Source organism: Delphinus delphis, chromosome 6 (genome assembly GCF_949987515.2).
Source record: "Delphinus delphis chromosome 6, mDelDel1.2, whole genome shotgun sequence".
Lineage (NCBI taxonomy): Eukaryota > Metazoa > Chordata > Mammalia > Artiodactyla > Delphinidae > Delphinus > Delphinus delphis.
This window is the reverse complement of record NC_082688.1, coordinates 34,664,158-34,680,370: the sequence shown is the minus strand read 5'-3', so window position 1 is coordinate 34,680,370 and position 16,213 is coordinate 34,664,158. Positions and strand designations below refer to the sequence as shown.

Below are 16,213 nucleotides of genomic sequence, written 5' to 3'. Positions count from 1 at the left end.
AGAAAAGATGGAATGGTGGCATTATTAATTAATGCTTGTGTATCCTGAGGCTGAGAATTTTGTTGAGTGTAGAAGTATTTCCCTTATTACAATCGATTTTTACAGCAAAGGTGACATTCTTTTTTCAACTGAATAATGTATGGGACAGAAAGTCCTAAAGATAATTGCTTCTTCTCTCTTGAGATAACTCTCCTGACCAAATATACACAGCAACAGACAGGACATGAAGATGCTTCCTCTGTCTCCAGAGGCTTCCGCGGGCTCAGGGCCTCACCCAGCCTCAGAGCTGAACTTTCAAGCTGTGTACTGCCTGGAACATCGGCCTCATGAGAACCAACATCTGCTTAGCCATGGGTCTCTCTGGGGCTCCCACCTCTGCTCTCAGTGGGCTGTTTCCTGTAAGGAACAGCTACCACCATCCACAACCTTGTGCTCTTACCACTCTCACTAGGATTGTCTTGATACCCCAGCTTGGGATGGGCAGAACTTGCAAGCAGCGAGGAATGATTTGACCTGATAATCAAATCATTAGTTAGGAGGCTGAGCTTCTGGTGTTCACACTGCTTCTGCTAGCAATGTGACCTCGCGCAAGTGTCTATCTCTCTCTGGGCCTCAGTTTCCCCTCTGGTAGTAGGGGAGGACTGACCTTGTTCTTCTTTAGTACGCTGTTTCTGGCAGGCTTGTGATGAGGCTGACTTGGGATCAGGTTCAGCTCTGAGGACCACCAGAGTGCGCCTGGGACCCAGACTACCCCTGGGACCCAGACTACCCTCCCACAGCACTGCCCTCCTCCTGCCTCTGTGGTGTCTCTGTGTTTTTCTTCTGACTCCTCTCCTCCTTGCATTTCTGCCCCACTCATGCTAAATGATCGGTCAGAGTGCTTTCCCCTCCTGGCCTTTGCACCTGCCTGTCCTCTTCCTGGAATGCCCCTCCCCCCACCCCTTCACGGGGCTAACCCCTGCCAGCCTTGCTGGGGTATCCCCTCCTCCGGAAAGCACCCCTCCACCGAGCTCTTTCTGCTCCTCCCATGCTGGGTTGCAGTGGTGGGTTTTGCGGGGAGGTGGTAGCCCCAGCTCTGATTCCTCTTAGTACCCCTGTGTTTGTCGTGGGTCTGGACACCAGGCAGGGAGAATGGGTGGACCTGGTGGGGGCAGAGCAGGCATGGGGAGCAAAAAAGATGATTTATGGAATGACTGAGTTATATTTTATTTTCTAGAAAAAGAAGGTGCTGGAGCTCTGGCCGCCTCCCTGCCTGCCTCTCTGCCCGCTGCCTCCCCTGACTCCATCACCCTGAGCTCCAGGGACCAAAGAATAGTAAGTCATTTGAGGGGCCTGCATGGGGAAATGAGGGCAGTGTGTGGAGGCATCTCACAGGCTGGACAGCAGCACCTCTGGCCCCTCCTGACTGTGGTCAGTGTGTCACTGGGCACTCTTGGCCACTTGTAGCTGTTATCTTGTGCTCTTCCCCCCTGACTTTTCCAGGAAGGCCCACTAGTAGGATCAGGACTCCAGTAGAAGAGAGGGGCTTCTTTTGGTGGCCGTGAGGTAGAAGGAGCCCTGGCCCTAGAGTTAGGGTTCAAGTTTAGCTCTGCCTTTGACTTGCTGGGCGACCTTGGGCAAATCCTATCCCTTTCTGAGCCTCAGTCTCCCATCTGCACATTGAGGAGGTCAGAAGGGATGATCTCTAAGACACCTTTCAACTAAAAAAGGAGGTCCTGCAACTCACATCCTGTGAGGTAGGCTAGAGATGGCAGCTACCCAGTGGCAAGATGACAAACACTGTGGTGATTCATTTGTCCTGAGGCTGTTCTGGGAATGGGTTGCCACAGGTGGGAGGGAAGGCTCAGCATAATTCCAGGAATCTGGACGGAAAGATCTGGAGATAGCCACATACTGGCCAGGATAGAAGCATGTGGCACTACTATACCTGGAAATCGACCTCTGAGTGCTACTGGCATGGCACTATCACTGTCAGGAGAGGGGGACAGATGTGGGATCCAGGAGGTGGCCCCTGCTCAGGCCTGGAGGTGCATGTGAGTGCATGTGCATATGTATGTGTGGGTGAGTGAGCTTTTGTGCCTGTGACTTTGGCCCTGTGTGTGGACATAGGCTACTTCATGTGTGTGAGAACGTGTGTGCATGAATGAATGAATGTGAACATGAGTATGTTTGTGTGTATTGAGGACAAAGCCTTTCGTTTAGCTTGACTCTGTTGCAAGCACACCAAGACCTGGTGTTTCTTTGTTTATTTTCACATACCTTCATGCACACACATATACACACCACACACACACACACACACACACACACACACACACAGAGCTTCAAGGAGTAAGCTTCAAGCTGGTACAGACTTGCCTATCTCAGAGTGGTAAGTCACTTTTGACATTTACAGTCTAGATTTTGAAATGCACAGAGAATAGATTCTCCTGAGATGACCAGCTTAATCTAATGATTGATGTGGAACAAACACATGTCAACGTGTGTTTGCCAACTTGACCACTTATTTAGGATAGTGGCCAATAAGCAGAGCTGATGATGGAATTTTCTAGCTCATCATTTTCTTCCTTTCCTGCATTTTTTTGTTCTATTCTCTTCTTCCCTCCTTAGATATCTATTGAGCTCCATATCATAAAGGGCATTGAATGGGATGATTAAAAGTTTCTACTTAATTCTGTGGTTCACAAGAAGCCCCTGGAGTTTTCTGAATAAGATAGTGGAGGGTTCAGGGCTTTGGGCCCTTGCTGTTTAGTGGTTTGGACCTTGGCCTTGAGGAGATGGTTACTGGCCTCTGTGAGGCCTCGTTTAAGGTGGTGGCCATAGTGATAGTGAGAATTGCTGACGCTCACATGGCTCCTGTGAGCCAGGCATCGTTTCAGTTGCTTCAGTTCCATGGACTCCTTTACCCTCCATAGCCCTCTGTGCTAAGTGCTATTATTATCCCCACTTCACTGATGTGAAAACTGAGGCCCAGAGCAGTTAGGAGACTTGCCCTTGGCCACACACAGCTACTAAATCAAGCCAAGATTTGCACCAGGCAGTTGAGCTCCATAGTCCAGACCCTTTGCCGTAAGCTCTCCTGTCTCTCAGTGTGCAGGAGGAGCAGAGGGAGGAATTTGAGGTGACTGAGCAGGCCTTGTGACTGCTGGGGTGTGTGGGTGAGGGTGAGGGCAACTCTGACATGCTCCCAGGTTTCTGGTTTGGGCCACAGAGGACGGTGGGGTCCTTTGACTCAGCCTCTCAGGTTTCAGGGCCTGCCTTGGCCTTGGCCTAGAGCAGTGGACCTCAACTCCATTCAAGGATGGAGTGTCTGTACATCGCTGTACGCTTTGTAGTTCCCTGGGAAATCTCAACACATTTAAGTTCATCGTGCAAAAGAGAACCAGAAACAGTTTACCTGTAGGAAACAGGGCTCTGTTCTATGTGTGCAAAATATAGTAAAAACCATACGCTCATGGAAAAGTTGTTGAACTTGCAGTTTTATTCTGTTTCCTATTAATATTCATTTCTCCATTTGCCATTTGTTCACTTATTTTTGTTAAAAAAAAATCTTTGCTCAGAAGTAGACAAGTAGTTCCAAGCACTAGTTTTAAGAAAAATTTATCAAATAAAAAATTTTAATTCAGCACATTCTCCCTATGAACTTAATGTTATTATCATTATGTGGAAACCATTGAGTAGATGACCCTATTCAACTCCCAAACCACCAAAGTTGGACAACTGTGTCCAACTGTCTCATTCTCTCTGGAGAATGAACCTATGGAAACAGTCTCCTTAATTCCCTGGTCCTAACTCACTGTGGGTGCAAAGAAAGTTAACAATAATAACTTAAATTCTGCTAGTTCTTCAGCCACCTCTTAAATTCTCTCCAGGTTGTTCCCTGAGCATGTCCCACATGTGTTCACACAATGGGATATAAATAGAGATGGTATATAAACCTTAAGGAAGTATCTTTAAAAGTAGGAAGAGATGCCCTTCTTTATTACTTCTTGCTTGCCGGAATGCAGCTGTAATGGCTGGAGGTCTGGCAGTCACATAGGACCATGAGTCAACTTTGGGAATGCGAGGTAGAGTAGCAAGATAGAAGGAACATGGGTTCTTTTTATTTATTTATTTATTTTATTTTATTTATTTACTTTTGGCTGCTTTGGTTCTTTGTTGCTGTGCGTGGCTTTCTCTGGTTGTGGGGAGTGGGGGCTACTCTTCGTTGCGGTGCGCAGGCTTCTCACTGCAGTGGCTTCTTTTGTTGCGGAGTCTGGCTCTAGGTGCGCGGGCTTCAGTAGTTGTGGCACATGGGCTTAGTTGCTCCGCGACATGTGGGATCTTCCTGGACCAGGGCTTGAACCTGTGTCCCCTGCATTGGCAGGCGGATTCTTAACCACTGCGCCACCAGGGAAGCCTGGAACATGGGTTCTTGATCCTGTGGTATGCCATACCAGCCCAGTAATTCTTATTGCTGGACTTCTCAAAAGTTAGAGAAGAATAAACTTTTATCTTGTTTAAGACAGTATTTTTAGGGTTTTTCTTTTCCTCAAAGCTGAAACTTACCTCAACAAATACTGATGCCAAAATGGAACTGTGTTCTTCTCAGTCCTCCTGACCAGAGCCTCTCTGTGTGCACGCTGGAGCGAGGCAATGAGTCACTCCCCAACTCTGCTACTTACTGTTTTACTTGGGCTCCACAGCAGAAGGTCTTCAGCTTACCAGAGTAGCCCTTCTCCTTACCTTATGTTTCTTCCCTAGCAATATGTTATTCCAGGCTTCTCATACTTTAATGTACATGAATCACCTGGGGAACTTGTTAAAATGCAGATTCTGATTCAGTAGGTCTGGAGGTGGGGCTGGAGAATCTGCATTTCTAACAAGTTTTCAGTTGGTGTTGCTGCTACTGGCCCAGACCAGGATTTGAGTACTAAAGCTGTTGGAATGCTCGGCTGTGAGCTGCTTGCAAGCATGGACCATGTGGAATCTCGCCTGTTTCCACAATGCTTGGTGCACAGTAGACACTCAGTGTATGCAGAATGACTGACTGAATACTGTAATAGGCCATTAATATGCAAGATGCCAAGAAGTTCTGCAGAAAGGAAACTGACCCTTTGTTTACTATGCATATCTCAAATTTATTTTCACTGGGACCCTATTTTCAAAAATACCTATTGACATTCTGTGGAAAGAGTGCTCTGAGAAACCCACTTTGGCAGACCCTGATTTACATGGGGTCTTTGCAGACCCTGTAGCCAGAGTGAGCCAATTTCCATGTGGGAGCCTCGTATTCAGAATTCTATTTGGGTGTCTGCTTCAGCAATTAGGAGAAATTGTTTCAGCTCAGACTCCCTGTATCCCTGAGGGCCTGCAAACTCCTCGAGGGAACGTATTTGAATACATTAAAATATAGGCTTGGGTGCTATTGCCAAGGTGTTGGGCCCAAGCAGTGCCCAATAGACCTATGACCCCCCTCAGGGCAATGGGAGCCTGAGTTGTTTGCTAATTAGCATGTTCCTGCGGATGTGTTCAGATGTCTTTGTTCCCAGGCTGAGGCAAGGAGGAAGTGCTGGGGAGAAAACTGAAGGAGTTTGAAGCTGGGGAAAACGCTGAGTTTCCCTCCAGGGTTGATGTTGACTAGGTGAAGCCCTAGAGCTTTTTCCTGTAAAAGAAGCCTCCTGGGCTCTGGAAGGTCTGCTTTGCCAGCTTCATGGGAAGGAGGGAAGCTGGCAGGAGGGTCTTTGTCATCCCTCTGTGGGAGCATTCTCAGAAATGCAGGCCTGGGGCTTCCCTTGTGGCGCAGTGGTTAAGAATCTGCCTGCCAATGCAGGGGAAACGGGTTCGAGCCCTGGCCGGGGAATATCCCACATGCCGCGGAGCAACTAAGCCCGTGTGCCACAACTACTGAGCCTGCACTCTAGAGCCCGCGAGCCACAACTGCTGAGCCCACACACTCTGGAGTCCATGCACTGCAACTACTGAACCCATGTGCTGCAACTACTGAAGCCTGCGCGTCTAGAGCCTGTGCTCTGCAACAAGAGAAGCCATGACAATGAGAAGCCCGCACACCACAACGAAGAGTAGCCCCCGCTTGCCACAACTAGAGAAAGCCCGTGCACAGCAACGAAGACCCAACACAGCCAAAAATAAATAAATAAATAAATTAAAAAAAAAAAAAAAAAAAAGAAAGAAATGCAGGCCTGGCTGTCTGTTCAGGAGCCCCATGAATGCCCTGTAGCCCCCACCAAGACAAATTCACAGGATCAAGTCATGGGGTCTACATGGGCTGCATCCCCTGAACTTGGGCATCTAGCTCCTTATCCTCATTTTGGGTCTTAACAACAACTCTGGGTCAGTAAGGAAAAACCTATTCAACATTCTGTTGCATATGTCAAAAGATATGGCCCCTATGAAATAAAGGCAGAAAGCCATAGGAATAGAGGGACAGACAAGTCACAGAATGAGATTTTTTAAAAAGTTAAATGAAAGAGGAATTAATGAGAAAAGGAAACACTGTGATAGAAACTAAAAATGTAATCACAGAATTAAAACTCCCCATTAATCCCTTGGTGAGATTAAAGAAAAGAATTGGTGCTGTAAAATATTAAATCAGTGCTGTAGAGGTCAAGGTTGAAAACTCTCATCAAAAATGCAGGGGAAAAGACAAAGAAATTCAAATGACAAGATAGGTATGGAGACCAGAGACTAAAGCAGTGCCAAGCAGACACTCCATGCTTTTGCGGGTGAGATTGGAGAGTAGCAATCATCCAATAAACCAGGGGTCCCCAACCCCTGGGCCGCGGACCAGTACCGGTCGGAGACCTGTTAGGAACCGGCCGCACAGCAGGAGGTGAGCGGAGGCGAGCAATTGAAGCTTCATCTGCTGCTCCCAATCGCTCGCATTACCGCCTGAACCATCCCCCCCGCACCAACCCCCGTCCTTGGAAAACTTGTTTTCCACGAAACCGGTCCCTGGTGCCAAAAAGGTTGGGGACCACTGCAATAGACAAGAGAACACCACACGAATCCTGAGTGTGCAGCTCAGAAGAGATCGTGTGTCACGCAAACATCACTGAAGATGGAACTATATCTAGACACCTCACAAAAATATTTAAGAAGCAGGATCTTAAAAATCCTACAAGTATATGCACAGAATAAAGAGGAACCTACAAAGGAAGAGAAATCAAACTGGCTTCAAACTCTTACTGCCCTCAGTTTTCAGAAGAATAAAGAAAAAAATTGCAATCCATTATTTGATGCCCCACCCAGGTACATTTAATATTTGAAATCTCAAGAAAGATACTCTCAAATATGCAAGAGTTTAAAGTTCGCATACTCTCAAGTATGCAAGAGTTTAAAGGACATACCACCTTGTACCCTTTTGAATAAGAAACTTGAAAAAGCATTAAATATTGTCAAGAGATGAAGCAAATTTAAGAACTGAAAGTGGGGAAGCCCTGGTGCAAGAGGGCAGGGAGCAAGTGCCTGTTAAACATAGAAAAATATAAGAAGTTTTAAAAGTGGTACAAAATAATGAAAGTTAAAAATATTCTCAAAAAGAGGCAAGAGGACTCAGGAAGTACTGATTTACTCTTGTCTGATATTTAGAAAAAAAAGTGGATTAAAGAATACTTAAAAAAATTTAAAACTATTGAATTATAGACAGAATATATATCTCATATATACATATACATAATATAAGATACATTAAAATGTATAATATATGAGATATAATGTAATACGCATGTGTGTATACTCTCTCTCTCTCTCTGTCTCAGATAAAAACCAAAGAATACATGGTCCCACACCAAACAGCAAACACTCAAAAGAGCAAGAATTAAAATGATCTTTAGGTCTTTCAAGATGACTCTCTTAGTAACTTTCAAACATGCAATCCAATATTATTAACTATAGTCACCATGCTGTACATTACATCCTGTGACTAATTTATTTTATAACTGGAAGATTGTACCTTTTTTTTTTTTTTTTTTTGCGGTACGCGGGTCTCTCACTGTTGTGGCCTCTCCCGCTGCGGAGCATAGGCTCCGGACGCGCAGGCTCAGCGGCCATGGCCCACGGGCCCAGCCGCTCTGCGGCATGTGGGATCTTCCCAGACCGGGGCACGAACCCATATCCCCTGCATCGGCAGGCGGACTCTCAACCACTGCGCCACCAGGGAAGCCCAGATTGTGCCTTTTGACAAGGAGAATAGATCTTAAAAGTTCTTATCAGAAAAAAAGCTTTTAATTATCTTCAGGTGATAGATATAATACTAAATATATGTTACAACAATTAATGTAAATGGGTTGCATTTCTTTAAGACAAAAATTCTTAGACTATATGCTATCTATAAGAGGAACTTAGTGAAGCAGGAATTTAAAAGCAAATGGGATTCAGCAATTCCACTCTAGGTTTGTACCTAAAGAGTTGAAAGCATGAACTCAAACGGATACTTGTATACCAATGTTCATAGCTGCCTTTTTCACAATAGTCAAAAGGTGGGAACAACCCAAGTGTCCATCAACAGATGAATGAATAAACAAAATGCGGCATATAGATACAAAGGAATATTATTCCTCCCTAAAAAGGAATGAAGTTCTGATACATGCTACAACATGGATGAAGCTTGAATACCTTATGCTAATTGAAAGAAGCCAGACATAGAAGAACAAATACTGTATGATTCCATTTACACATGGTACCTAGAATAAGCAAATTCATAGAGACAGAAAGTAGATTAGACGTTGGGCAGTAGATTTGGTGTTTGGTAGTGCCTTTAAGCTGGTTCCTGTGCCTCCATCGTCCTTTGAGTACTTCCTTACTTTCTAGCAGGACAAGATGTTCCAGGTTCATCTGTACTTTCCCTTTCTAAACCCTGGAGTCAGCCATTTCTCCAAGGAGTCTTTGTTCCTTTCAGTGTATACTGGTATTTAGAAGTCAAGATCTGGGCACTAGGTGTGCTCATTGCTATTGGGGTATTGCTGCTTCCAGCCTCCTTCAGTGGAATTAGGGAATTAGCCTGGCCTCTCAACAGTGGGGTCCGCAATGGCTCTCCCTTTGTTGAATGTGATAGAAAAGGGGGGACATGCACCAAAGGAGCTTTTTTCTCAACTCCTCTCTACTCTATGAATGGAACAATTTTGGCAAAACCCTCCATTTGAGTCACCCCCAAGGAGAAGAAACCTCTTAGATCACTGTTGGCTATTGAAAACATCACTCACCTATCCTACACCCCCTAAGCTCCACCAGGGGCCTTAACCTTGCTGAATTCTTTTCTCTTCTAGTTGACATTCATAGGGCTAAGGCACAGCAGGACCCAGGCCTCTGCCCAGTGGGAGTGGGGGATGAGGCAAGGGTTAGGGTCACCAGGGAGCTCATGTCCCTCAGCAAGTCTTCATTCCAACCAGAGGAAAAGAAAGGAGAGACATCCTAGCTCTGAAGTTTCTGCTGCTCACTCCCAGTGCAAGGAAGCTGCTGGTGCATGGGCATCTACAGCACAACCAGGACTGGAAAGAAGCTCTGATATTGGAAATCCAGAAGAAAGCATGACTTCAGAGTTCTTTTCTAAGAAATGGCCCTTTTGCTACCACAGGGAATTATCTGCAGACAAAAATTATTTTTTTTCATAGAAATAGTCCTTCTCTGTTTCCCTTCCTTGTCCCCAGACCAGCATCAACTAAGTGATTCCCAGGGAGGGGAGGGCAGGAAGAAGAGTCCCGTGACCTGGGGGGCAGGGGATGGCCTTAGGCCTGAGTACCCCAGTAGTCATGATCCCCTTCCTCCCGTACTTCTGAGGACTTAGACGTGCTTCCTGCCTCATAATCATTGATTCGAACCTTCCCAACTGCACTGCTGCGTGGGTCAGATGGCCACTATGAATTCAGACATCTCACACCTATAGACAGGGACCTATTGTGCCTTAACAAATTGCTTTTCCTGTACGCTGTAGCTGGGAGAGTCTCTCTCTCTCTCTCTCTCTCTCTCTCAATAACTTTATTGAAAGATAATTTGCATCCCATACAATTCACCTGTTAAAAGTGTGTATCATTCAGTGGTTTTTAGTAAATTCACAGATATGTGTAACCATCACCATAGTCAATATTAGAACATTTTCATCATCTCAAAATAAAGAAACCCTGTACCCTTCAGCTATCATCCCTCTATCTCCCCAACCCCCAGCCCCCAACCCTAAGAAACCGCTAATCTACTCTGATATTATAGATTTCCCTAGTTTGGAATTTCAGATGAATGGAATCATATAGTATGTAGTTTTTTGTGACTGGTTTCTTTCACTTAGTATTAGGTTTCCAAGGATTGTCCATGTTGTAACCTGCATCAGCACTTCATTTCTTCCACATTCCTCTTTAGGGTAGTGAGCAGGCCAAGTGTGGATCCATGGAGTAGGGGAGTATCTCCAGAGACCCCCACGTCCAGGCTCGTGGTGAACGTGGCTAATTTCAGGGCATGTCATTCGCTTCCTCCTTAGGTGGTTGTTGGATCAGAGACCCGTGACTTCTCCCAGAAACTCCTTGCCAGCCTGGTGCGGATTGTCTTTGTACTTTACAGATAGGCTTCTGCCCAAGGCCACCGTGGTCACCACTTTGATCTTGCCAAAGGACATCTGCTATTTCCAGGTGTTCTGAATGTCCTCAGCCTGCTATAACTCACACTGGCGATGAAGAGGATCAAATAGTATTTGTAGGTGCCGGCACACTTCTGAAGCTCTTCTGTGGGGTTCTGAGCCCTAAACTTTTCTCGGCAGCCTTAGATAAGGAAACATTCTTGACAGGCTTAAACTTGGACGTGAGGCTGCCTACACTGTAACAGAAGTTTTAAACCTGTAATAGGTTGGCCTGGATTTTTTAAAAACTAAAAGTGACCAGAAAGCCATGTGATCTGTTCAAATGCCAGTGTGGGGCAGGAGGGAGAGATTTGACAGAACTTGCCTGAAGGTAAGCGAATGGACAAAGAAATAAAACCATTTTATGTTTATGCCCTGCTGACTTCAAACTGTTTGATACACTGGTTACACATTTAAGAACATAGAGGCCGAAATCCCAAATGAAATAGTGATCAATCCAGTGATATGTTAGAAGAATAATACCTTATAGTCAAGTCAGTTTTATTTCAAGAATGTAAAGATGACTCAGATGAGGAAGTGCGTTGATGCAATTTATCACAGCAACAGGTCAAAAGAAAACTTTTGGCAGTAGTTCAGGAACCTGTTCACAAGGCATTTTTATTCCTCTAGTACTGGTGCCAAACAGAAGCCAATAGGACAAAGGTAATGTCTGTTTGCTGCTTTGATAGACTTAACCTCAAAGAAGCCATTTGATTTTGGGATGGTGACAGGTGTTTCATGTGACTAAAAAGCCACCTTGCATCATTCTGTGGCAGCAGAGGAACTTCAGCTGCGGGTGAACGATTTCTTGAATGTGGAAGAGAGTCCCAAAGTTTAAGGTGACAAGAATTGCATTTGAGAAACTCTTCAGGCTCCATCTATAGTTCTCAATGGAGCTTTTTAAGGTGCTTCCAAGATCAGGAAAGGGAAATTGCTGAACACTGAAACAGCAAAAAAATGTAGTCCAGTGAAGGTGAGGCCAAAGGTTATCAGGGCCAACACGGACATGGCTTCTAGACATCTCAAAGCCACAAGTGATCTTGCTGCTTGATTTATCGACAGTTCTATTGTGATGTATTTTACATACAATATCACCAACTTTAAGTGTATAATTCAATGGGTTTTGACAAGTGTTTTCAGTTGTGTAACCACCACCACCACAATCAAGGTATAAAAATTTCTGTCACCCCCCGAAAAGTTGCCTGGCGTTTCTTTACAGCCAGTTCTCTTTGCACACCCTCCATCATGGGCAGCCACTGATCTGCTTTCTAGTTGTGTCTGCTGTGGGTCTCCGGAGCTCCCGTGGAGCATCTCTGCCATCTTCGGCATTCTATACTGCCGATTCTAGCTGCCTCTGCCTCCTTGAACTCTGATCTGTCCCCCAACTCAGTAGGTTTGCTGGTCTTGGTTTGGGTCCTGCTCCCTGTGCTGTGGCTTGGAAACTCCCTCCAGGCAGTCAGCTGGGACAGCTGTAGAGGCTCACCTGTGGTTTTTCCTGAGACCTGTATCCTGGGTCCAATATGTGTGTAAGACATTTTACTCATTTTGTTTGGTTTTTAGTTGTTTAGGCTAGGATGGCAATTTCTACAGCTGTTAATCCTTCATGAGCAGAAGTGGAAGTGCTCTGACTCATAGTTTGCTATTTGCCTGATGATCTCATGTTACCTGGAGTCACCAGAAGATACATTCAGGCTGGTGGCCACTCCCTTGCGGCAGGTGTATAGTTTCAGCTAAAATGGAACAATTATGTTTCCAGTTTGGGACCCATTGCCTTATCAAGGCATGAAGAAATATATAATAATAATAATACATTTTGAAATAATTTCAAATTTAGTGGAAATTTGCAGAACCAGTTGTACAGAGAACTCTCATTGTTGTCAGCTGTCCCGCAGAGTCTCTGTTCCCTCTCTGGTCCAGGACCAACTCAGGCTAACATGTTGCACTTAGTAATCAAGTCTGTTTGGTCTCCTTCAATCTGGAGCTGTCCCCCAGTCTTTTCTACTCATGCACACCCTGACAGTTTTAAATGGTACAGGCCTCTCATTCTGGATCAGGTTCCTCTGCCTGGGTCCATCCAATGTTTTCTCGTGTCCAGACTCAGACCATGCTTTCTTGGCAGGAATCACATAAAAACTACACTGGTCTCTTTCAGTGCGCTGTGTCAGGGGGCATGCGATGTCAATCATTGCACCACTGCTGATTTAACTTTAATCACCTAGTTATATCGTTGTCTCCCACCTTACTCCATTGTGAAGGCACCATTTTCCCCTTGGTAACTGGTGGGGACATGGTATGAGTCTATGCCAATATTCACAGGTGCCTTTTTGAGGGAGTAAAACATTTATGATTTAACTTTGCCCTAAAGAATAACAGTAGAGGCAGAGGAACCAAGATGACGGAGTAGAAGGACATATTCTCACTCCCTCTTGTGAGAACACCAGAATCACAGCTAGCTGCTGGACAATCATCAACAGGAAGACACTGGAACTCACCAAAAAGGTACCTCACATCCAAAGACAAAGGAGAAGCCAAAATGAGACGGTAGGAGGGGCGCAATCACAGTAAAATCAAATCCCATAACGGCTGGGTAGGTGACTCACAGACTGGAGAACACTTATACCACGGAAGTACACCCACTGGAGTGAAGGTTCTGAGCCCCACGTCAGGCTTCCCAACCTGGGGGTCCGGCAACGGGAGGAGGAATTCCTAGAGAATCAGACTTTGAAGCCTAGTGGGATTTGATTGCAGAACTTCAACAGGACTGGGGGAAACAGAGACTCCACTCCTGGAGGGCACACAAAAAGTAGTGTGCACATCAGGACCCAGGGGAAGGAGCAGTGACCCCATAGGAGACTGAACCAGACCTACCTGCTAATGTTGGAGGGTCTCCTGCAGAGGCGGGGCGTGGCTGTGGCTCACCGTGGGGACAAGGACACTGGCAGCAGAAGTTCTGGGAAGTACTCCTTGGCGTGAGCCCTCCCAGAGTCTGTCATTAGCCCCACCAAAGAGCCCAGGTAGGCTCCAGTGTTGGGTTGCCTCAGGACAAACAACCAACAGGGAGGGAACCCAGCCCCACCCATCAGCAGACAAGTGGATTAAAGTTTTACTGAGCTCTTCCCACCAGAGCAACAGCCAGCTCTACCCACCACCAGTCCCTCCCATCAGGAAACTTGCACAAGCCTCTTAGATAGCCTCATCCACCAGAGGGCACACAGCAGAAGAAAGAAGAACTACAGTCCTGCAGCCTGTGGATCAAAAACCACATTCACAGAAAGATAGACAAGATGAAAAGGCAGAGGGCTATGTACCAGATGAAGGAACAAGATAAAACCCCAGAAAAACAACTAAATGAAGTGGAGATAGGCAACCTTCCAGAAAAAGAATTCAGAATAATGATAGTGAAGGTGATCCAGGACCTTGGAAAAAGAATGGAGGCAAAGATCAAGAAGATGTAAGAAATGTTTAACAAAGACCTAGAAGAATTAAAGAACAAACAGAGATGAACAATACAATAACTGACATGAAAACTACAATAGAAGGAATCAATAGCAGAAAACTGAGGCAGAAGAACGAATAAGTGACCTGGAAGACAGAATGGTGCAATTCACTGCTGTGGAACAAGATAAAGAAAAAAGAATGAAAAGAAATGAAGACAGCCTAAAAGACGTCTGGGACAACATTAAACGCAACAACATTCGCATTATAGGGGTCCCAGAAGGAGAAGAGAGAGAGAAAGACCTGAGAAAATATTTGAAGAGATTATAGTCGAAAACTTCCCTAACATGGTAAAGGAAATAGCCACCCAAGTCCAGGAAGCACAGTGAGTCCCATACAGGATAAACCCAAGGAGAAACACGCCGAGACACATAGTAATCAAATTGGCAAAAATTAAAGAAAAATTATTGAAAGCAGCAAGGGAAAAACGACAAATAACATACAAGGGAACTCCCATAAGGTTAACAGCTGATTTCTCAGCAGAAACTCTACAAGCCAGAAGGGAGTGGCATGATATACTTAAAGTGATGAAAGGGAAGAACCTACAATGAAGATTACTCTACCCGGAAAGGATCTCATTCAGATTTGATGGAGAAATCAAAAGCTTTACAGACAAGCAAAAGGTAAGAGAATTCAGACCACCAAACCAGCTCTACAACAAATGCTAAAGGAACTTCACTAAGTGGGAAACACAAGAGGAGAAAAGGACCTACAAAAACAAACCCAAATCAATTAATAAAATGGTCATAGGAACATACATAATGATAATTACCTTAAGTGTGAATGGATTAAACGCTCCAACAAAAAGACACAGGCTCACTGAATGGATACAAAAACAAGACCCACATATATGCTGTCTACAAGAGACCCACTTCAGACCTAGGGACACATACAGATTGTAAGTGAGGGGATGGAGAAAGATATTCCATGCAAGTAGAAATCAAAAGAAAGCTGGAGTAGCAATACTCATATCAGATAAAATAGGCTTTAAAAGAATGTTACAAGAGACAAGGAAGAACACTACATAATGAGCAAGGGATCAATCCAAGAAGAAGATATAACAATTTAAAATATATGCACCCAACATAGGAGCACCTCAATACATAAGGCAACTGCTAACAGCTATAAAAGAGGAAAGTGACACAATAATAGTGGGGGACTTTAACACCTCACTTACACCAATGGACAGTTCATCCAAAATGAAAATAAATAAGGAAACAGAAACTTTAAATGACACAATAGACCAGATAGATTTAATTGATATTTATAGGACATTCCATCCAAAAACAGCAGATTACACTTTCTTCTCAAGTGCACACGGAACATTCTCCAGGATAGGTCACATCTTGGGTCACAAATCAAGACTCAGTAAATTTAAGAAAATTGAAATCATATCAAGCATCTTTTCTGACCACAATGCTATGAGATTAGAAATCAATTACGGGGAAAAAAACGTAAAAAACACAAACACATGGAGGCTAAACAATAAGTTACTAAATAACCAAGAGATCACTGAACAAATCAAAGAGGAAATCAAAAATACCTAGAGAAAAATGACAATGAAAACGACGATCCAAAACCTATGGAGTGCAGCAAACGCAGTTCTAAGAGGGAATTTTAAAGCTATACAAGCCTACCTCAAGAAACAAGAAATATCTCAAATAAACAATCTAACCTTACACCTAAAGGAGCTAGAGAAAGAAGAACAAACAAAACCCAACGTTAGCAGAAGGAAAGAAATCATAAGGATCAGAGCAGAAATAAATGAAATCGAAACAAAGAAAACAATAGCAAAGATCAATAAAACTAAAAGCTGGTTCTTTGAGAAGATAAACAAAATTGATAAACCATTAGCCAGACTCATCAAGAAAAAGAGAGAGAGGACTCAATAAAATTAGAAATGAAAAAGGAGAAGTTACAACAGACACCGCAGAAATACAAAGCATCCTAAGAGACTACTACAAGCAACTCGATGCCAATAAAATACACAATCTGGAAGAAATGGACAAATTCTTAAAAAGGTATAACCTTCCAAGACTGAACCAGCAAGAAATAGAAAATATGAATAGACCAATCACAAGTAATGAAATTGAAAAATTGATTAAAAATCTTCCA

General features: G+C 44.3%; 1 protein-coding gene across 4 annotated transcripts in view; it reads left to right on the top strand.

Moving 5' to 3' along the window:
* Positions 1 to 16,213, top strand: part of ALDH1B1 (aldehyde dehydrogenase 1 family member B1) — a 273,270-nt gene that overhangs the window by 72,253 nt on the left and 184,804 nt on the right. For all 4 annotated transcript variants that reach the window (XR_009519855.1, XM_060014485.1, XM_060014487.1 and 1 more), the window contains one exon: positions 1,217 to 1,314. The gene's annotated coding sequence lies outside the window, so the exon portion shown is untranslated. The remainder of the gene's footprint in view (positions 1 to 1,216; positions 1,315 to 16,213) is intronic.